The sequence below is a fragment of the Hemitrygon akajei genome, chromosome 1, assembly GCF_048418815.1.
Source record: "Hemitrygon akajei chromosome 1, sHemAka1.3, whole genome shotgun sequence".
Classification (NCBI taxonomy): Eukaryota; Metazoa; Chordata; class Chondrichthyes; order Myliobatiformes; family Dasyatidae; genus Hemitrygon; species Hemitrygon akajei.
The window spans coordinates 112525426-112545063 of NC_133124.1; the positions used below are offsets into that span (position 1 = coordinate 112525426).

At 45.8% G+C, this 19638-nt stretch overlaps 1 protein-coding gene across 11 annotated transcripts in view; it reads left to right on the top strand.

Moving 5' to 3' along the window:
* pomgnt2 (protein O-linked mannose N-acetylglucosaminyltransferase 2 (beta 1,4-)) overlaps positions 1-19638 on the top strand; it is a 131726-nt gene that overhangs the window by 28703 nt on the left and 83385 nt on the right. For 10 of the 11 annotated variants that reach the window (XR_012099494.1, XR_012099490.1, XR_012099496.1 and 7 more), the window contains exon 3: positions 5042-5131. The exons of the other annotated variant lie outside the window; for it this stretch is intronic. The gene's annotated coding sequence lies outside the window, so the exon portion shown is untranslated. The remainder of the gene's footprint in view (positions 1-5041; positions 5132-19638) is intronic. 11 annotated transcript variants of the gene reach the window in all.

Here is a 19638-nt window from a genome sequence, read left to right on the forward strand (position 1 = left end):
TTCCACAGCTTTTTCCGATCCTGTGCAGTGGCCCCTCCATAGCAACCAGTTAGATTGCTGTCCACAGTACATCTGTAGAAATTTTCCACTCCTGCAGAGTTTAAGAAATATGAGAGGTGACTTTATTATACAAATTGAGCTTGACAGGCTGACAGGTTGGAGGCTGCGAGAATGATCCCCCTGGATGTGGTGCCTAGAAGCAGGGTTCACAAGTCTCAAAGTTTGGGATAGGTAATTTGGGACCAAGGGGACAATACCTAACTTCCCCTTCTCACATGGATTCACCTATCACCCACCACCTTCTCTCCCTCTTGCTATTGTGGCGAACTGGCTCACAAATAGCCAGTGCGTGGGGGGGAGACTTTGGTAATGCACCTCTGACGTCATTTCCGCCCGGAGAGGGCGGGTGCTAGGGATTAAATGCCAGTGCCGCAAAGTTTGAATAAACTAGTCTTGAAACGACTTGCCAACTGCGTGTCGTTGTCTCTAGCTCTGTATGTAGTACATCGCGACATTGGTGACCCCGACAGTCCAAACGAGATTTGGACCAAAGATGACCGACTCTTCATCTGTTCACGCAGTTTCGCTAAAACTGCCGACTTTCTGGACGCTGCGACCACACGTGACCAAGCAGAAGCCCAGTTCCAGATTTGGCAGATATCTTCTGATTCCACGTGTTACTACCACGTGGTGAGCGCCCATGACCAGGAGACGGCCGCCCAGGTTGCGGATTTCATACAGTCGCCCCCGGAAGAAGGCAAATATGAAGCATTCAAAGCACTGCTCATTGGAACCTTTGGCCTCTCACGGCGTGAGCGGGGTGTCCGCCTGCTTCACCTGGACGGTTTGGGAGACAGACTGCTGTCAGCATTGATGAACGAGATGCTGGCCCTGGCTGACGGACACAAGCCCTGCCTCATGTTCGAGCAAGTGTTCCTGGAGCAACTGCCCGAGGACATACATCTGCTGCTGGCCGACGCAGATTTCAGTGACCCCAGGAAGGTGACGGCCCAGGCAGACGTGCTGTGGAAAGCCAAGAGGGAGAGCGTGGCGTCCGTCGGTCAGATTACCAGGCCACGTGCCCAGCAGCGGACCAGACCAGGCCCGGCAGGGGGGTGCACACAACACAGAGGCAGGAGTGAGTAGGCCAGTGAACGGTGGTGTTTCTACCACCAGCGGTGGGGTACAAAAGCCCGCCATTGTCGCCCGCCCTGCAGGGGCCAGCTGCCGCTAATGACTATGGCGGCTGGCCACCAGGACAGCCTCTTGTACGTCTGGGACAAACAGTCGGGACGTCGTTTCTTGGTCGACACCGGAGCGGAAATCAGCGTCTTGCCCCCGATGGGGTATGACACCTGCAACAGGAAGCCAGGACCCACCCTGAGGGCTGCAAACGGCAGCACGATACGGACCTACGGCACCTGCACAGTGCAGCTGCAGTTCGGCGCCAGCCGGTTCACGTGGGACTTCACACTGGCCGCGGTGGCCCAACCACTCCTGGGGGCGGACTTCTTGCGAGCTCACAGCCTGCTGGTCGACTTGCAAGAGAAAAGACTGGTACATGCCGAGACTTTCCAGATGTTCTTCCTGGGTGAAGCCAAGTTGCCGGCCCCACACCTGGACTCCATCATGCTGTCAGACAACAAATTCACCAGAATCCTGGCGGACTTTCCATCGATTCTGGCACCGCAGTTCACGGCAGCCATGCCCAGACACGGGGTACAGCACCACATTCCGACCCAGGGACCACTCCTCCATGCCCGCGCACGAAGACTCCCCCCGGAAAAGCTCCGCCTGGCGAAGGAGGAGTTCAAGAGGATGGAGGAATTGGGGATCGTACGGGGGTCCGACAGCCCATGGGCCTCCCCTCTGCACATGGTGCCCAAAGCAGCTGGGGGTGGAGACCATGCAGCGACTACCGCAGACTGAACGAGGCTACAACTCCAGACTGCTACCCTGTGCCGCACATACAGGACTTTGCAGCAAACCTGCATGGAGCAGGAATATTTTCCAAAGTAGACCTCGTCCGGAGATACTATCAAATCCCGGTGCACCCTGAAGACATCCCCAAAACAGCACTCATCACCCCGTTCTGCCTGTTTGAGTTCCTCCGAATGCCGTTCGGCCGGAAGAATGCCGCACAGACGTTCCAGCGGCTAATGGACGCGGTGGGACGCGACCTGTACTTTGTGTTCATCTATTTGGACGACAACCTTATAGCCAGCAGTAGTCATCAGGAGCATCCGTCCCAGCTCTACTCCCGCCTGAGTGATTTCGGCCTCATGATCAACCCGGCCAAATGCCAGTTCGGTCTCAATACCATTGACTTCCTGGGCCACAGGATTACCAAAAACGGGGCAACACCTCTGCCCGCCAAGGTAGACGCGATCCGCCACTTTGCCCGGCCCAACACGGTCAAAGGCCTGCAGGAGTTCGTTGGTATGGTGAACTTCTACCACCGTTTCCTCCCCTCAGCAGCCCGTATCATGCACCCTTTGTACACCCTGATGTTGGGTAAAGGCAAGGACATTACTTGGGATGAGGAGGCCGCGGCCGCTTTCGTTAAAGCCAAGGAAGCCTTGGCAGATGTCGTGATGCTGGTGCACCCCAGAACGGATGTTCCGACCGCCCTCACAGTGGACGCATCCGACACAGCAGTTGGTGGGGTGCTGGAGCAGCTCATCGAGGGGCACTGGCAACCCCTGGCGTTCTTCAGCAAGCACCTACGACCACCCAAACTCAAGTACAGTGCTTTCGACCGGGAGCTGTTGGCACTGTATCTGGCAATCCGGCATTTCAGGTACTTCTTAGAAGGCAGGCCGTTCACCACGTTCACGGACCACGAACCGTTGACCTTCACGTTCACGAAGGTGTCCAATCCCTGGTCGGCTCGCCAGCAGCGACATCTGTCCTACATCTCCGAGTACACGACGGACATCCAGCATGTCTCAGGAAAGGACAACATCGTGGCAGACGCACTCTCCAGACCAGCTGTCCAGGCCCTGTCCGTGGGGGTGGACTATGCAGCACTGGCAGAGGCGCAGCAGGCAGACAACGAGATGCCCAGCTACAGGACCGCAGTCTCGGGTTTGCACCTGCACGACTTTCTCGTAGGCCCAGGTGTGAGGACCCTCCTGTGCGACGTGGCTACCGGCCAACCTCGCCCCATCATCCCGGCAGCCTGGAGGCGGCGAGTTTTCGACTCCATACACGGTTTGGCGCACCCATGTATCAGGACAACCGTCCAGCTGGTCTCCAGCAAGTTCACGTGGCACGGACTTCGCAAGCAGGTCAGTGAATGGGCCAGAACGTGCACGCAGTGCCAAACAGCCAAGGTGCAGCGGCACACTAAAGCCCCGCCGCAGCAGTTTGAACCCACCCACTGGAGGTTCGACCACATTCATGTGGATATCGTGGGTCCCCTACCAGTGTCCCAAGGAGTGCGGTACCTCCTAACTATGGTAGACCAGTTCACGACGTGGCCAGAGGCAGTCCCGCTCACCGACGCATCTGCCGATTCCTGCGCCCAAGCACTGATTGCAACCTGGGTAGCACATTTCGGGGTACCGGTCCACATTACCTCCGACAGAGGTGCCCAGTTCACCTCCAGCCTGTGGTCAGCTGTGGCCAGCCTGTTGGGAACGCAGCTACACCACACTACTGCCTACAACCCACAGTCGAATGGATTAGTGGGACGCTTCCACCGTCACTTGAAGTCGGCTCTCATGGCCCGCCTGAGAGGACCTAACTGGGTGGACGAGCTTCCCTGGGTCCTGCTTGGAATTCGCACAGCGCCCAAAGAGGATCTGCACGCCTCGTCGGCCGAGTTGGTGTACGGCACACCCCTGGTCGTCCCAGGAGAGTTCATACCAGCCCCAAGGGGGCAAGAGGAAGAACCCGCAGCAGTCCTGGACAGACAACGCGAAAGGCTCAGCAACCTGGCCCCTGTACTGACTTCACAGCACGGATGGACCCTGACCCATGTACCCAAAGACCTGCAGAACTGTAAGTTTGTGTTTGTACGAAGGGGCGGACACTGGGCACCGCTACAGCAGCCGTATGAGGGGCCGTTCAAGGTGATCAACAACAACGGGTCCATGTACGTTCTGGACATTGGGGTAAAGAGGAGATTTTCACGGTGGACCGACTCAAACCAGCCCATGTAGACTTGGCGCAGCCGGTCAAGGTTCAGGCACCGTGGCACAGAGGCAGACCTCCCAAACAGAGGCTGATCCAGACTGTGGACATTGGGGGTGTGTATCGCTGGTTCTGGGGGGGGGTTATGTGGCAACCCACTTTCTGCACAGGCGAACTGGCTCACAAATATCCAGCGTGCGGGGGGAGACTTTGGTAATGCACTTCTGACGTCACTTCCGCCTGGAGAGGGCGGGCGCTAGGGATTAAATGCCAGCGCTGCGAAGTTTGAATAAGCTAGTCTCGAAACGACTTACCAACTGCGTGTCATCTCTAGCTCTGTATGTAGTACATCGCTACACTATCCTATTATTCTAGCTTCTGCTTTCTTTCTTTCCAGTCCTGAGTAAGGGTCTGTGAACCGTGATGGATCGACTGCAAGAATGTGGCAAGTGTGCCCGCCTGCCACTTGATCGTGAGGTGAATTGATTGGCTCTCTCTTTTTGCGCAGTTTTCTGAGAGCTCACAGTTTTTGTCTTGTCGTCCTATTGCTCCTTAGTTGTCCTTGCTCTGCACATTTGTAATTGTCTCGGCCTGAAACAGCAACTGTTTATTTTCTTCCATGGATGCTGCCTGACATGCTGAGTTCCTCCAGCAGTTTTTTTTTGTGTTGCCCCAGATCTCCAGCATCTGCAGTCTTTCTTCTGTCTACTATTATAATAGCTTTATATACTTAACCGTCAATCTCTGTAAGGAAGGAGCTAGTGAAATTTTAGAATGTACAGTCAAAATTTGAATGTTTAAATTTATTCTCTGTCTAAAACAGTCTATAAATGTACTGCTTTTTGTGTGTAACAGCATTGAACACCATTTGAATTTATTTTTGTTTTCTCTTTCACTTCTGCAGTTTTGTTGAATGGAGATATAAGTGTAGAAAGTATTAGATTGTGTTAGACCAAAACCTGAATAATTTTCCAGGTCTGAAGAGCTTCATGAGGTAAGTTCAAAGTAATCTTATTATCAAAGTACATATATGTCACCATATACAACCCTGAGATTCATTTTCTACTCAATAAATTCATAATGGGATAATGACCATAATAGAAATTGACCTCTACATAAAATGCCTCTATTAGATTCAAAGGTTCAAAGTACATTTATTATCAAAGTCTGTATGCAGTATACTCTGGGATTAGTCTTCCCACGGACAGCCACGAAACAAAGAAAGCCATGGTTTTCATTTCAGTTCAATCTAGAGCTGTGTTGTTCGCTAACTTCAGACCGCAGAACAAGTCCGACCCGATCAAAAATCACACAAAAATGGCAACAAAAAAATCATCACAGATGGGAGATGCGAAGGTTAAATCTTAGAACATTTTTAATAAAAGGACAAATGTGTAGTCCTGCTGCTGATGACCTTACATTTTGTTGCTGGGAAATGGTCATAGAAAAGTACAACACAGAAGCAGGCACGAGGAAATCTGCAGATGCTGGAAATTCAAACAACAACACACACAAAATGCTGATAGAACACAGCAGGCTAGGCAGCATCTATAGGGAGAAGCGCTGTCGATGTTTTGGACCGAGACCCTTCGTCAGGACTAACCGAATTTCAGTTAGTCCTGACGAAGGGTCTCAGCCTGATACGTCGACAGCGCTTCTCCCTATAGATGCTGCCTAGCCTGCTGTGTTCTACCAGCATTTTGTGTGTGTTGTTACACAGAAGCAGGCCCTTTGCCTAAACCATTTAAAGTGCCTAGTCCCATTGACCCTGCACCCTGACCATTCCTCTCCCATTTGTATACCTATCCAAACTTCTCTTCAATGTTGAAATTGAGCTGGCATGTACCACTTGCACTGGCAGTTCGTTCCACACTCTCAACAGCCCTCTGAGTAGTGAAGAGGTTTTCTCTCATGTTCCCCTTAAACTTTACACCTTTTACCATTAACCCATGACCTCTAGTTGTAGTCCCACTTACCCTCAGTGGAAAAAGCATGCTTGCATTTATCCTATCTATACCATATATAATTTTATATGCCTCTATCAAATCTCCCCTATGTTTCAAGGAGTATGGTCCTAACCTATCCATCTTTCCAGTCCTGGCAACATCCTCGTGAATTTTCTGTGTACTCTTTCAACTGTATTTACATCTGCACACAGTGCTCCAAATTAGGTCTCACCAATATCTTATATAACTTCAGCATAACATCCCACCTCTTGTACTCAATACAAACAAAGGAAGCTCTGCAGATGCTGGAAATCCAGAGCAACACACACAAAATGCTGGAGGAACTCAGCAAGCCAGGCAGCATCTATGGGAAAGAGTAGACAGTTGACGTTTCAGGGCCAAGACCCTTCAGCAGGACTGGGAAAAGAGATGACTTAGAATAAGAAAGTCATTGGGGTGGAGGAAGAGCCACAAGGCGATAGGTGGAACGGGGGGGGTGGGGGGCGAAGTAAAGAGCTGATTGGTGAAAGAGATACAGGGCTGGAGAAGGGAGAATCTGATAGGAGAGGACGGAAGGAAGAAAAGGGATGAGCACCAGAGGAGGGTAATGGGCAGGTAAGGAGATAAAGTCAGAGAAAGAAATGGGGAATGGTGGGGGGGGGGAGGCGGTGGGGAGGTTCGTTACTGGAAGTTCGAGAAATCGATGTTTGTGCCATCAAAGTGGAGGCTACCCGGACGGAATATAAGGTGTTGTTCTTCCAACCTGAGTGTGGCCTCATCACGAGAGTAGAGGAGGCCTTGGACAAACAAATGGGAATGTCACATGACCTCTACTGGCGGGAAAATGACGTCACCCCACCATCACAAGACCACTACCTTAGGTCCAGCATATCTTCAACACCATTGTCACGTGACAAGTACAAGATACCCACGGGTACGTAACACCGTGCACAAAGTCATGCTAACTATCCCTAATCCGGTCCCTTAGAATACCTTCTACTACTGATGTCAGTCTCACTGGCCTATAATTTCCTGGTTTGGTTTTAGAGCCTTGGAGACGAATAATATGCTAAATTGACAAACTCTTCTCTCTCTTCCCACCCCCCACTCCTTCCCCCACTGTATGGTCTTTATCCAGCTGAAAGGTAATACAGAACTTATTCGTTGATAAATAAGGTTGAGACCAGAAACATAGGAAAGTGAGACTTCAACTTGTAACATTTGTGGCCACTCACTGACACAACAGAATTTCCACTATTTAAAGATTTTTTTAACCCCAGTGGCAGTGGATGCTGAAAATACTGGTGTGGAATGAAAGCATACACACAAAATCCACTGCAGGTCAACTCTTTTCCCTACTTCTTCACAAACATTGTTTATTTTTGTTAAGCCCCTCCTTTTCACTCAGTATCTGACTTGGTTTCCTGATGCAAGGGCAGTGGAGAAAGGGATAAAGTTAAAGTACCAGTAAAGATGTTACAGCAGGCATCTTTTCATCTTCGGTTAGTAAGAATCGGAAGATCTCCACTTGGATATTCCGCTGTGGATACTGACTAACTATTCTGAGTCACGCAGTGCTGGCTTGTCACGTTTGTTTGCTTGCATCACACTGGCAGCGCTCGATATGTGAGTATCTTAGTAAGGGCAGAACTTTCAACCAAAGCCATTGCTCAGCGCCAGCATTTGCTGAGAACAAAGTTGAGATGCTGACTGATTATTTAATTATTTATTTACTTTTGGTGAGGTACTTATGCTTGTAGTCTGGGGACTTGCTGAATAAAAGTCAATGTGTCTTACCAAAGACCAGCTGCTTTTGCCTGTGCCTTGTTCTTGGTTGTGGTTCATACCGATCAACCCACGACTGACTTTGAAGCCCAGAACAGCTTGGTGCACTAGTGTCAGATTTCTTATAATTGTCACTGTGGAGTTTTTACCAGCATTCTGCATGTTCCAACATCTTACATGTTGTAAAAGTAAGTACAGTCGGCCCTCCTTATCCGCGGGGGATTGCTTCCGCGACCCTCCGCGGATACCAAAAAACGGGATGCTCAAGTCAGTGGACTGTAGGACCCGGCGGAGCTCCAGACCCGCCGCCCGCAGTGTTTCTGTTCTGGAAAACGATCATGATTGAAAATAAAGTGGAAATAATAAAGCGATCGGAAAGAGGTGAAATACCATCGGTCATTGGAAAAGCGCTAGGCTACAGTCGATCAACAATCAGAACAATTTTAAAGGATAAAGTGAGAATAATGGAGCATGTGAAAGGCCCTGCCCCGATGAAAGCTACAATTATTAATAAGCAATGCAGTGGTTTAATCATTGAAATACATACGTTTCTTAAGTGTTTTATATGCATAGAAAGGTAAAATGTATACTATATACTAAGACAAACATTTGATTAACTGATGCTAAATAATACCGGATGTGCCTGTTCCGACTTAGAGAACTTCCGGGTTTTTTTTGATTCCCGATCCACGGTAACCTATGCATATCCTCCCATAAACTTTAAATCATCTCTGGATAACTTATAATACCTAATACAACGTAAATGCTATGTAAATAGTTGTTATACTGTATGGTTTAGGGAATAATGACAAGAAAAAAAGGTCTGTACATGCTCAAACAACAACTGCTGGAGAGAGAACTTCTGGGATTTCCCGATCCGCGGTTGGTTGAATTCGCGCATGCAGAACCCGCGGATAAGGACGGCCAACTGTACCAACTTGGTACTATTTTTCCTGAGATTTAACATGTCAAGATATAAGGAATGCAAGCCGTTCTAATTCATCACTGGTGATGTGCTAAGTGCCTTTTCCCTCTCTTCTGCTTTTTCCATCGTGTTAGAATAATTCCTAAATCATAACCTTCTACGTTTTCATCATTGGTACTTTAGCAATTAAAAAAGATAGTATTTCTGCCACTGCACTTATAAATTGATATTTCGTAAATTCTAGAAAACCCTTATCTTTGTGTTTGCCTGACTTCTTTTTGCTAAAGAATTGTAAAGAATAGATTTTTCTTTGTGGAATTTCACGTGTTTTGGATTGGATTGTGGGCAAAATTTGGTGATTGTAGGACGAGAATCCCCTCTGGCAGGCACGTTCAATTGAACAAAGATCCTTTTTAGCTGTATTGGAACAAAGCAGAGGAGTTTCAAATATTTGTTTTTGAATTGAGAAGTGCTAGTGACAGTAGCAATCCAAAATGACATGTGTCCACATGTACGGTACAATTCAAAAAGTTCTGGTTAGATACAAATACAATGATTGGTGAATATCGATAAGTTACATTGGAATAGAACAGTACAGCACAGAAACAGTCCCTTTGCCATGATATCTATGCTTGTTGTGAAGTCAATTTAAACAAATCCTATCTGTTTGCACATGGTTTATATCCCTCCCCCCCATTCCCTGTCTGTCTGTGGATGTGTCACTCTAAACACCTCTTAACTGTTGCTATTAAATCTACTTCTACCACTTTTCAGGTATCCACCACCTCCTTTATGTAAAAAGAAACTTGCCTCATAACTTTCCTTTAAACTTATTCCAGTCTCATCTTAAAGCTATGCCATCTAATGCCTGAATTTCTACCCTAGCTACAGTACTGTACAAAAGTCTTAGGCACATGTATACGGCTAGGGTGCCTAAGACTTTTGTGTATTGGTTAAAATAGGAAGGTGGTTGGGAAATAGAAATAAGAGCACTTAGCTTTGCATTAGCTCAGCAGTATTAAGTGTTATTTGGTAACTGGAAAGATATAATACACAATCCTGTGCAAAGGTCTTAAGCATCCTCATACATGTGCCAAAGACTTTTGAACTGTACTGTTCACCTCTCATAATTTTATTTACTTCTGTCAAGTCACTGCTTAGCCTCTATTCCAGAGGGAAAAAAGAGTCTGACCTTTCCTTATAACTAATACTCTGTAATTCAGGCAACGTCTTGTGAATTTCTTCATCCTCTCAAAAGACTTCACATCCGTTGTAGTGTGGTGTACCAAAAGTGTACACAGGGCTGCAAGTGTTGTCTAACCAAAGGTTTATACAATTGCAACATGACATCCTGACTTTCATACTTAATGCCACAACAAATGAAGGCAAATATGGTAAGTGCCTCCTTGATCACCTTATCTACTTATGCTGTCATTTTCAGGAAGCTATGGACTTGGACCCCCATGATCACTCTATAATAATCACTGCCCTTGGCAGTATATTTTACTCCTCCCAAAGTGTAACTGTTCAAAAAAAATCAATTAAACTCCACCTGCCATTTCTCTGCCAATATTTCCAACTGATCTGTGTCCTGCAGTATGCTTTGACAACCTCTCTAACTGTCCACAACTGTCAACTTCTATGTCATCAGCTAACTTACCAATCAGCCCACCTGCATTTTCATCCAAATCATAGAGGTCCCAGCACTGATCCCTGTGGAACCCCACTGGCCACAGATCTCCAGTCAAAATGAAACTCCTCCAGCACTACCCTTTGTTTTTTATGGCCAAGTCAATTTTGAATCCAATCTGTAGATTCCATGTGCCTTAATTCTTTAGATATTTTATATATGGACTTCAGTAAAACATTAAGTCAGAAATCAAAAAGTACAGGATAAGATGTTAATATCCCTCGTGCCAATGGCTTAAGAGCACTTGCTCAAGACTGCCCTGATGCTGGGAGTGGCATGGGGTTGACACACAGGGGTTTTTGAGTGGGCACACTCCTTCCTCAATGTTTCATTGATTAGCCCACTAGATTTCTGGAGGGCTGGACGATGCCTTCTGGTGTCCCAGGGTCTCCCCCCATTGTGTCTTCCCACTCTCTTGATGCTATCTTGGAGCCCAGGAGAGGTCTTTCCGTTTGATCCAAAGCTAGTGGCTGCTTCTTTGTGCCGCCTCTGATGGGGCTATGATGGTTTGCCATAGATTCTAACCTTGGATCCCTAGGTCCTTCAGTAATTCGATGGTGGATGTAGCTATAAGTCCCCGACAGCCCACTACCACAGGGCAAACTTTGGTTTATCAGCCCTGTCGCTGAGCTTCTACCATGAGGGACCTTATCAAAAGCTTTTCTAAATTCCATGTATACAACATCCACTTATCGGTCATCTTTGTCACTCAATCTAGTTTAAGACCTTCCTTGTACAAAGCCATGCTGATTATCCTGATATCTGTTCTTATCCAGATAGACGTAATCTCAACCCTAATTGTTCTCTAATAATTATCCTAACACTGATGTAAGGTTCACTGGCCTATTTGTCCCAAACAAAGGAACAGTATTGAGTGTTTTCTAATCCTCTAGGACAGGGGTTCCCAAACATTTTTATGCCATGGATCCTCTACCCTTAACCACGGGGTCCGTGGATCGCAGGTTGGGAACCCCTGCTCTGGGATCTTGTCTGTATCTGAACAGATTATTGTCAAGCAATATCCACACCTGTCTCTCTCAATAGCCTGGGACAGATCCCACCTGGCTCTGGGGATTTATCTGCCTTATTGTGCTTCAAGAGACTGAACTCCACCTCCTTCCTGATATCAACATCACCCAGAAAATCAGCATCCCCCCCCCCCCCACCAATCTCACTATCCTTATTGTCCTTCTCCTTGGTGTTAGCCTGTAAAAATTGGAGGAGCTAGACTTAGAAAGGGAAGAACTGCAGTATATTATGTATTTTTCTGGTTAGACTGTATAGCATTGTGTACAGTTTGGGCACTGTATACTGAATATACTGTACATTCTATATATGAATCTATAAAAGTGTATATAGACTCTGCATACCTTTGAAGGAGTGTTGAACAGCTTCATCAGGATTGCGAGGGTTAAATTAATATATACACTAGGTGTATATTCCCAAGAAAGTGAAAAGCTAAGGGTTGATTTGACTGAGAATTGTAAGATCGTAAATGGAATTGACAGGAGACATTAAGAGAAGCTTACTCTGCTGGTTAGGAAATCTGTGACTTAAAAATGTTGGCTTAAAATTAGAAACAGGTCATTTAGGAGAAAGGTTATTAAACAGTTCTTCATCAAATGTGTGATAAATGTAGAGCCCTTTCCCACTGAAAGGAGTTAATGCTAACTTTAAGATCTAAAATTGGTAGGATTACGTGATCCAAGAATAAAGCAAAATGTGTGATCCAGTCCATCTGGTACACTCATCAGTAAAGTAAAAGCCCATGGAATCCAAGGAAAGGTTGGCAAGTTGAGAACAAAATTTGGTTAAATCAAAGTCCAAAGTCAATGTATCTAAGTGCATATATTTCACCATGTACAATCCTGAGATTCATTTTCTTGTGGACAGACTCAATAAATCCGTAGAATAATAACCATAACAGAATCAGTGAAAGACCGCACCAACTTGGGGGTGTTCCCCGCCCCCCCCAAACCAGAATGCAAAAGGCAACAAACCGTGCAAATACATAAAGAAAGAAATAATACTAGATGCTGCCTGACCTGCTGAGTTCAACCAGCAGTTTGCGTGTGTGGCTCTTGCTCCACAGCACCTAGGACATCTTACATCAATGACATTCAATAGCCGTGCAAAATGAGGAGGAATCTTGTATCTTCCATTGAGTACTTGGTTTGAAACCAGAATAATTTTTGGCATCACTTGGGCTTTCAAATGAGAGCAGCCAATTAAAACACATCCACTTATAATCACAGATCTTTCTTCATAGCATCAAAGTGTCCCAATAATGCTTCAGTAGGTTAAAAGACCAATCTGTAGTAACATACTGAACTGGGTGGAAGGATGCATGTTGACTGCGTCAAAGCTCCCAGTATATTTCTCTTGCATACTAACTGGGTTGCATTATGATTCTCTGTTTGGAACTGACCCAACTCAAGAGCCCAGTAGTTTGAAGCCCCATAGAGATCTAGTTTCACAGTGCATAGAGTGCAGCATCAACTTCAGAGTAAAATGTGTCCAGGAATCCATGAAAAACTGCAGCATTTTGTAAATTTAGGTCTGGCACTACAAACAGGATATTGGTTGGCTGCCAGTGGCTCTGGAACAGATGTGAGGCATGAAGCAGTAAGGAAATGTTTTAATGAGAAGATGTGCATGAGGGTGTCTGAATTGAACCTGTTCATGATCAGGTTTTAATGAGATCTGGCTCGGTAATATCCTCATTACAAAATATGTGTAAACCCAGAATACCAGCATCTAATAAACAAGCTTCCAACTTCTGTCACCTCTCCTACTCATAGATTAACGCTGTTACTGAAGGAGAAACGTGGAGCTGTTCTGTTAAATAAGAAGAAGCTCTCGGGGGGGGGGGGGGGAGTGAGGACTAGGAAGAAGGTGCTGTTATTATATGGGATAGGCAGCTGGAGATTCAACCTATTTCGTGTGGGGATAATCAGTGGGAATGCGGACAGCCTTTGACTTGCTTCACATGGTTATTATTGGGGCAGTGGGAGTGAGCTCTGAAATATAGATCTATTATGAGAAGTTTCATAGGAAACCTGTGCGTGTGTGTTTGTATGAGAAAGATATAGTAAGTGGATACATAACCATATGTTGCTCTATTCTGAGCTTAGTGAGGCAAACAGTATTTGACACAAATAGCATTTATGACTAAAACTTTTGGTGTTACTTGAGAAAGAAACATTTTACACTGTTTTATTCATGTTGCACACAAGGCTGGTTCACAGCTCTTTTCTGCGCTAATGTTTGCTGCTTGGCTGTGAAAAAGTTGACCTTGTGTTTATTTCCATCCTTGTTTCTGTCTCTTGGGGAACTGTAGGTGTACCCATGTGACTAGCCTTTGGGAGGCCAGCAAATGGTAGGAAATTATTTGTAAAAGCAAGAGAACAGACTCAGAACAAAACAGCAGCTTGAATAAAATCTGATACCTATTAAAAACACACTTCTAGCATTTCCAATTTTGTATTGATCCAATCCTGTCAATGCTGAAGGCGAGGAGACCCAGAGATTTAGATTTGTTTAAAATTTAATCCTGAGTAAAATAAACATTTTTATCAAACTAGAGAAATTCTGCAGATGCTGGAAATTAAAGTATTACACTCAAAATGTTAGAGGTACTCAGCAGGCCGGGCAGCATCCATCTACCCATCTCAGTTCTATTACCCCTTTCCATTCTGACATGTCAGTATGGCCTCTCTATTGCCATGATGAGGCCATGCTCAGGTTGGAGGAGCAACCCTTTATATTCAGTCTGGATAGCCTCCAACTTGATGACATGAACATCGATTTCTTGAACTTCTGATAATTGCCCTTCCCCCTTCTCCTTCAGCATTCCCATTCCCATTTTCCTCTCTTACCTTATCTCCTTACCTGCCCATCACCTCCCTTTGGTGCTCCTCCCCTTTCCCTTTCTTCATGGCCTTCTGTCCTATCAGATTCCCCTTTATCTCTTTCACCAATCAACTTCCCAGATCTTTACCTCATCCCTTCCCCCTCTCCCATTCACCTATAACCTGCTACCTTGTACTTCTTCCTCTTCCCCCCTCACCTTACTCTGACTTTAAATCTATTGTTTTTCAGTCCCGATGAAGGGCCTCAGCCCAAAATGTTGAAACGTTGACTGCTCCTTTCAACGGATGCTGCCCGACCTGCTGAATTCATCCAGCTTTTTTGTACGTCCCAAAGTGTTGACTGTTTACACTTTTCCTTAGATGTTGCCTGTCCTCCTGAGATCTTACAGCATTTTCTGTGTAATATTTCATCAAACTGTTCTGAAAAGGACTGCAAAATAAGTTTGTAAAATACAACAGAAAATGTGAAGTTTTGAGCAGGGAGGGAAGTGAATACTGAAATGCACTGGAGCAAGGTATGTAAGTGGGGTGAAATGCGGTTGTCCACTGCCACCTCAAAGAAATACAAAGAATTTATTCTTCACACGCATTGTTCACTGCATCAGAATGTTTTATTCTTGTTACATGATTCTATCACATAACTTTATTAGTTGGTGTTATTGTTTGAATGCTTTAAATGGATTTCCCTTGCATGCTTATCTGGTTAAATTATTGGTTGTACTACAGAGCACGAGCTTAAAATGAAGTGAAAAAAAATAATGAGGGGATTAACGTAAAATCCTGTTCCTCCATTTCTTCTGTGTTAGATCCGTCCTCTGATAGGACATGGTGTTTCACTGTTAGTTAATGATGATTAAAACTTGTTAATTTTTAATCCAAAAAATAACAACATGTCTTTTGCACAGCTTTCTTCTCAGATGAGGGAGAGCTCTAATTTAGGAATAATAGATGTATTGTGTTACATATGTATCTTCTATTTATGAAGCTAGGAATACACTAAGACTTTTAAAGCAGCTCTTTAGTCAGTGCTGTAGTAGAATTGTTTCTTGTGAAAAACAATCCTTTGCAACTAACGGGAAGTCGGATGGGTCAGGATGGTATAAACAAAGGAAAGTAGAATTGTGACATGTGGCCTCGCATTTCAATAAGAACTTAACTGATTTTCCACATTTCTTGGTGCCAAAAATCTGTCCATTCCAGTTACGAATGTTTTCAATGAATAAGCATTCTCAGACCTCGAGGTTAAGAAGAACAAAAGTTAGAGAATGGGTAAGAGTAGTTGGTAGGCTCTACCCATCATCCACTTGCTTTACTTTGCACAGCATGCAACTGGGGAGGTGCATAAATGAATCAATTTAAAGATATGATCTTCCATGCTGCTGTGTGCAGGCTTGGAGCTTGTCAGCATTGGCCAAGTTTAGTACAAGGTACTGCCCCCCCCCCCCCCCACCCTGCCTGCAATCCAGTATTTCAAATAACGGAGGTTCACCCTTATGGAATTTACAGATCCCTACCAAGAAATTTAACATGTGCAATATAACTTATGGAATTTATGTGTTAAAAAAACTCAAAATATATACTGAGAACTGAACTAGATTGCCAAGTACAATGATCACATTCTGAAAACAAAAGGAAGGATATAAACGTAAACACGAGGAAATCTGCAGATGCTGGAAATTCAAGCAACACACACAAAATGCTGGTGGAACACAGCAGGCCAGGCAGCGTCTATAGGAAGAAACACTGTTGACGTTTCGGGCCGAGACCCTTCGTCAGGATTCCCGAAATGTCAACAGTGTTTCTTCCTATAGACACTGTCTGGCCTGATGCATTCCACCAGCATTTTGTGTGTGTTGATATAAATGTGAAGCTTTATAAGGCACTGGTGAGGCCTCACTTGGAGTATTGTGAGCAGTTTTGAGCCCCTTATCTATGAAAAGATGTGCTGATGTTGGAGAGGGTTCAGAGGAGGGTCATAAAAATGATTCTGGGAATGAAAGGGTTATCATAAGAGGAGTATTTGATGGCTCTGGGCCTGTACTCACTGAGTTTAGGAGAATGAGGGGGAATCCCATTGAAACCCATTGAATGTCGAAAGGCCGAGATAGTGGATATGGAGAGGGTGTTTCCTTTAGTGGGGGAGGGGAGGATGGGTGATTTAAGACCAGAGGGCACATCCTCAGAATAGAGGAACATCCATTTAGAACAGAGATGAGGAAAAATTTGTTGAGACAGAAGGTGGTGAATCTGTGGAAATCATTGCCACAGGTGGCTGTGAGGCCAGGTCATTAGGGTGTATTTAAGACAGGTTGATAGATTCTTGATTAATCATGGCGTGAAATGTTACGGAGAGAAGGCAGAGAAATGGGGTTGAGAGAGAAATGGATTGGCCATGAAGAAATGGCAGAGCAGATTCGATGGGCCGAATCGTCTAATTCTGCTCCTATGTCTAATGGTCTTACGTCAGCTGCATAAGGCAGAATCCATCGATGATAATGTCTCCCCATTCCCTCCTCATCTGTTTTACCATTCCTCATTTTGATTACCCTCTCACTCCTACTCCTCTCATCATCCGCACATAACTCCCCTGGTTCTCCTCCTGCTTTCCATTCTTCCATGATCCACTGTCCTCTCCTTTTAGATTGCTTCTTCAACCCTTTGCCTCTTCCATCTATCACCTTCCAACTTCTTTCTTCATCCCTCCCCCTCCACCCATCCATCTTCAACCACCCCCCCCACCTCATGTTCACCTGTCACCTGCTAGCTTGTTCTCCCCCTTCCCCACCACCTTATTCTGGCTTCTGCCCCCTTCCTTTCCAGTCCTGATGAAATGTTGCATCCTGAAACATTGGCTGTTTATCCTTCAATAGATGCTGCCTGACGTTGCTGAGTTCCTGCAATATTTTATGAATGTAATGTCCATTTCTAGTTAATGAAAACAACAACTCTTCCATTGTACCCCTCATACGTACAATACAGTCAGAATTCCTATTGTCGCTGCCTGCTCCTGTCCCAGTGAACTCTTATCCTCATACCTTGACTCCATTCTATCCTTCTTGTTTCAGTCCCTTCCCACCTTCATCCGTGATACTTCTCACACTCCTGATCTTTTCCCTAACTTTCAATTCCCTGGCCCTAACAGCTTCACTTTCACCATCGATGTCCAGTCCCTCTACATTTCTATCCCCCATCAGGAAGGCCTTAAAGCTCTCCACTTCTTTCTGAATAAAAGAACCAACCAGTTCCCCTCCACTACCACCCTCCTCCATCTGGTAGAGCTCCTTACCCTCAGCAATTTTTCCTTCAGCTTCTCCCACTTTCTCCAGACTCGAGGGATAGCCATGGGCACCCGCGTGGGCCCCAGCTATGCCTGCATTTTCGCTGGCTGTGTAGAACAGTCCTTGTTTCAAGCCTTCCCAGTTATACTCCCCAACTCTTCCTCTGATATATTGATAATGGCACTGGTGCTGCTTCATACAGCCGTGCTGAGATTGTGAATTTTATCAATTTTGCCTCCAACTTCCACCCTGCCCTTAAATTCACTTGCTCCATTTCTGACACCTCCCTCCCCTTACATGATCTCTGTCTGCATCTTCTCTATTTCCTGAAATCCATGCACACCCCATCTTCCCACTGCCTTAACAGTGACAGAGTTCCTCTTGTCCTTACCTACCACCCCATGAGCCTCCACTTCCAACATATCATTCTCTGCAACTTCTGCTATCTCCAAAGAGATCCTACCACCAAATGTATGTTTACCTCCCCCCTCTTCACTCTCTCCAAGGGTTGCTCCTTCCATGATTCCCAAGCCAATCCGTCCCTCCCCACTAATCTCCCTCCCTGTACCTATCCCTGCAAGTGGCCAAAATGCTACACCTGCCCATTCACCTCCTCCGTCACCTCCATTCAGGGCCCCAATCAGTCCTTCCAGGTGAGGCAACACTTCATTTGCGTATCTGCTGGATTCGTCTATTGTGTCCGTTGCTCCTGATGCGGCTTCCTCTACATTGGTGAGTCCTGTCATAAATTGGGGGACCACTTTATTGAGAACCTCCGCTCTATCTGCCAAAAGCAGAACTTCCTGGTGGCCAAACGTTTTAATTCCAATTCCCACTCCTGTTCTGACATGTTGGTCTACGGCCTCATCTTGTGCTACAATGAGGCCACACTCAAGGTGGAGGAGCAATGCTTTATATTCCATCTGGGTAGCCTCCAACTTGATGGCATGAACATCAATTTCTCCTTCTGGTTAAAAAAAAAGTGCCCCTTCCCCTCCCCTCTTCTCTATTCCCCACTCTGGCACCTTACCTCTTCTCACTTGCCTATCACCTCCCCTGGATCCCCTCCTGTTCCTTTCCTTCTGTTGTCCTCTCTCCTCTCCTATCAGATTCCTTCTTCTCTGGCCTGTTAACCTTCCTACCCACCTGGCTTCACCTTCTTGTTATCCTCCTTCCCCTCACCCCACTTTTCTATTCTGTTGTCTTCCCCCTTCCTTTTCAGTCCTGATGAAGGGTCTTGGCCCGAAACGTCGACTGTTTATTCATTTCCATAGGTGCTGCCTGACCTGCTGAGTTCCTCCAGCGTTTTGTGTGTGTTGCCTTGTCTGTAGGCCATGCACCAGCCAGGACACAATTGTTGAGAGATTCAGTGGGGAGAAAGGATTTGCATTGTGGAAAATTACAAACAGACATTTTTCTGGGAACAAACCCCTCTGTATTGCGGAGGGTACACCGCACCGAGGGCTGGGAAAAGTACCCAAGGATAATGGCGATAGTGGTGGATGTGCTTCCTGAATCAGCTGGACGATCTATTCACACATGGTTCAGCCTTCCAGAGAGGAGAGAAATAGGTGATGAAGTGACCTCTACCTCTCATTCGCTTTAAAAATGATCTCATTCAAATTCTAACTTGCACCATATTCCATAGTTGCAAAAGTTCTCTACTCACTGACCTATACTGCTGATCTGGCCCATATTCTATTTTCAATTTTCAGTTTTGCTTATAAACACATCCTTCCCTATCCCTTCCCACATCCCTCTGACATCTCCATTCTTAGAGTATTTAAGAGATGCAGCTCTTCAATTCCAGACTCTGGGTCTTCCCTACTTTCAATCACTGCACCATCAGTGACCATCCCTTTGCAGCTGACCTGGGAAATTCTTCAGACAACTCTGCCTTTCCACCTTGCTCCATCTTCCAATAAGACATTCTTGTATCTTACCAAAATTTGACCTTGTAGTTTGGTGACAAATTGTTCTTTTCTTATCCTAATCCCTTGGTTGT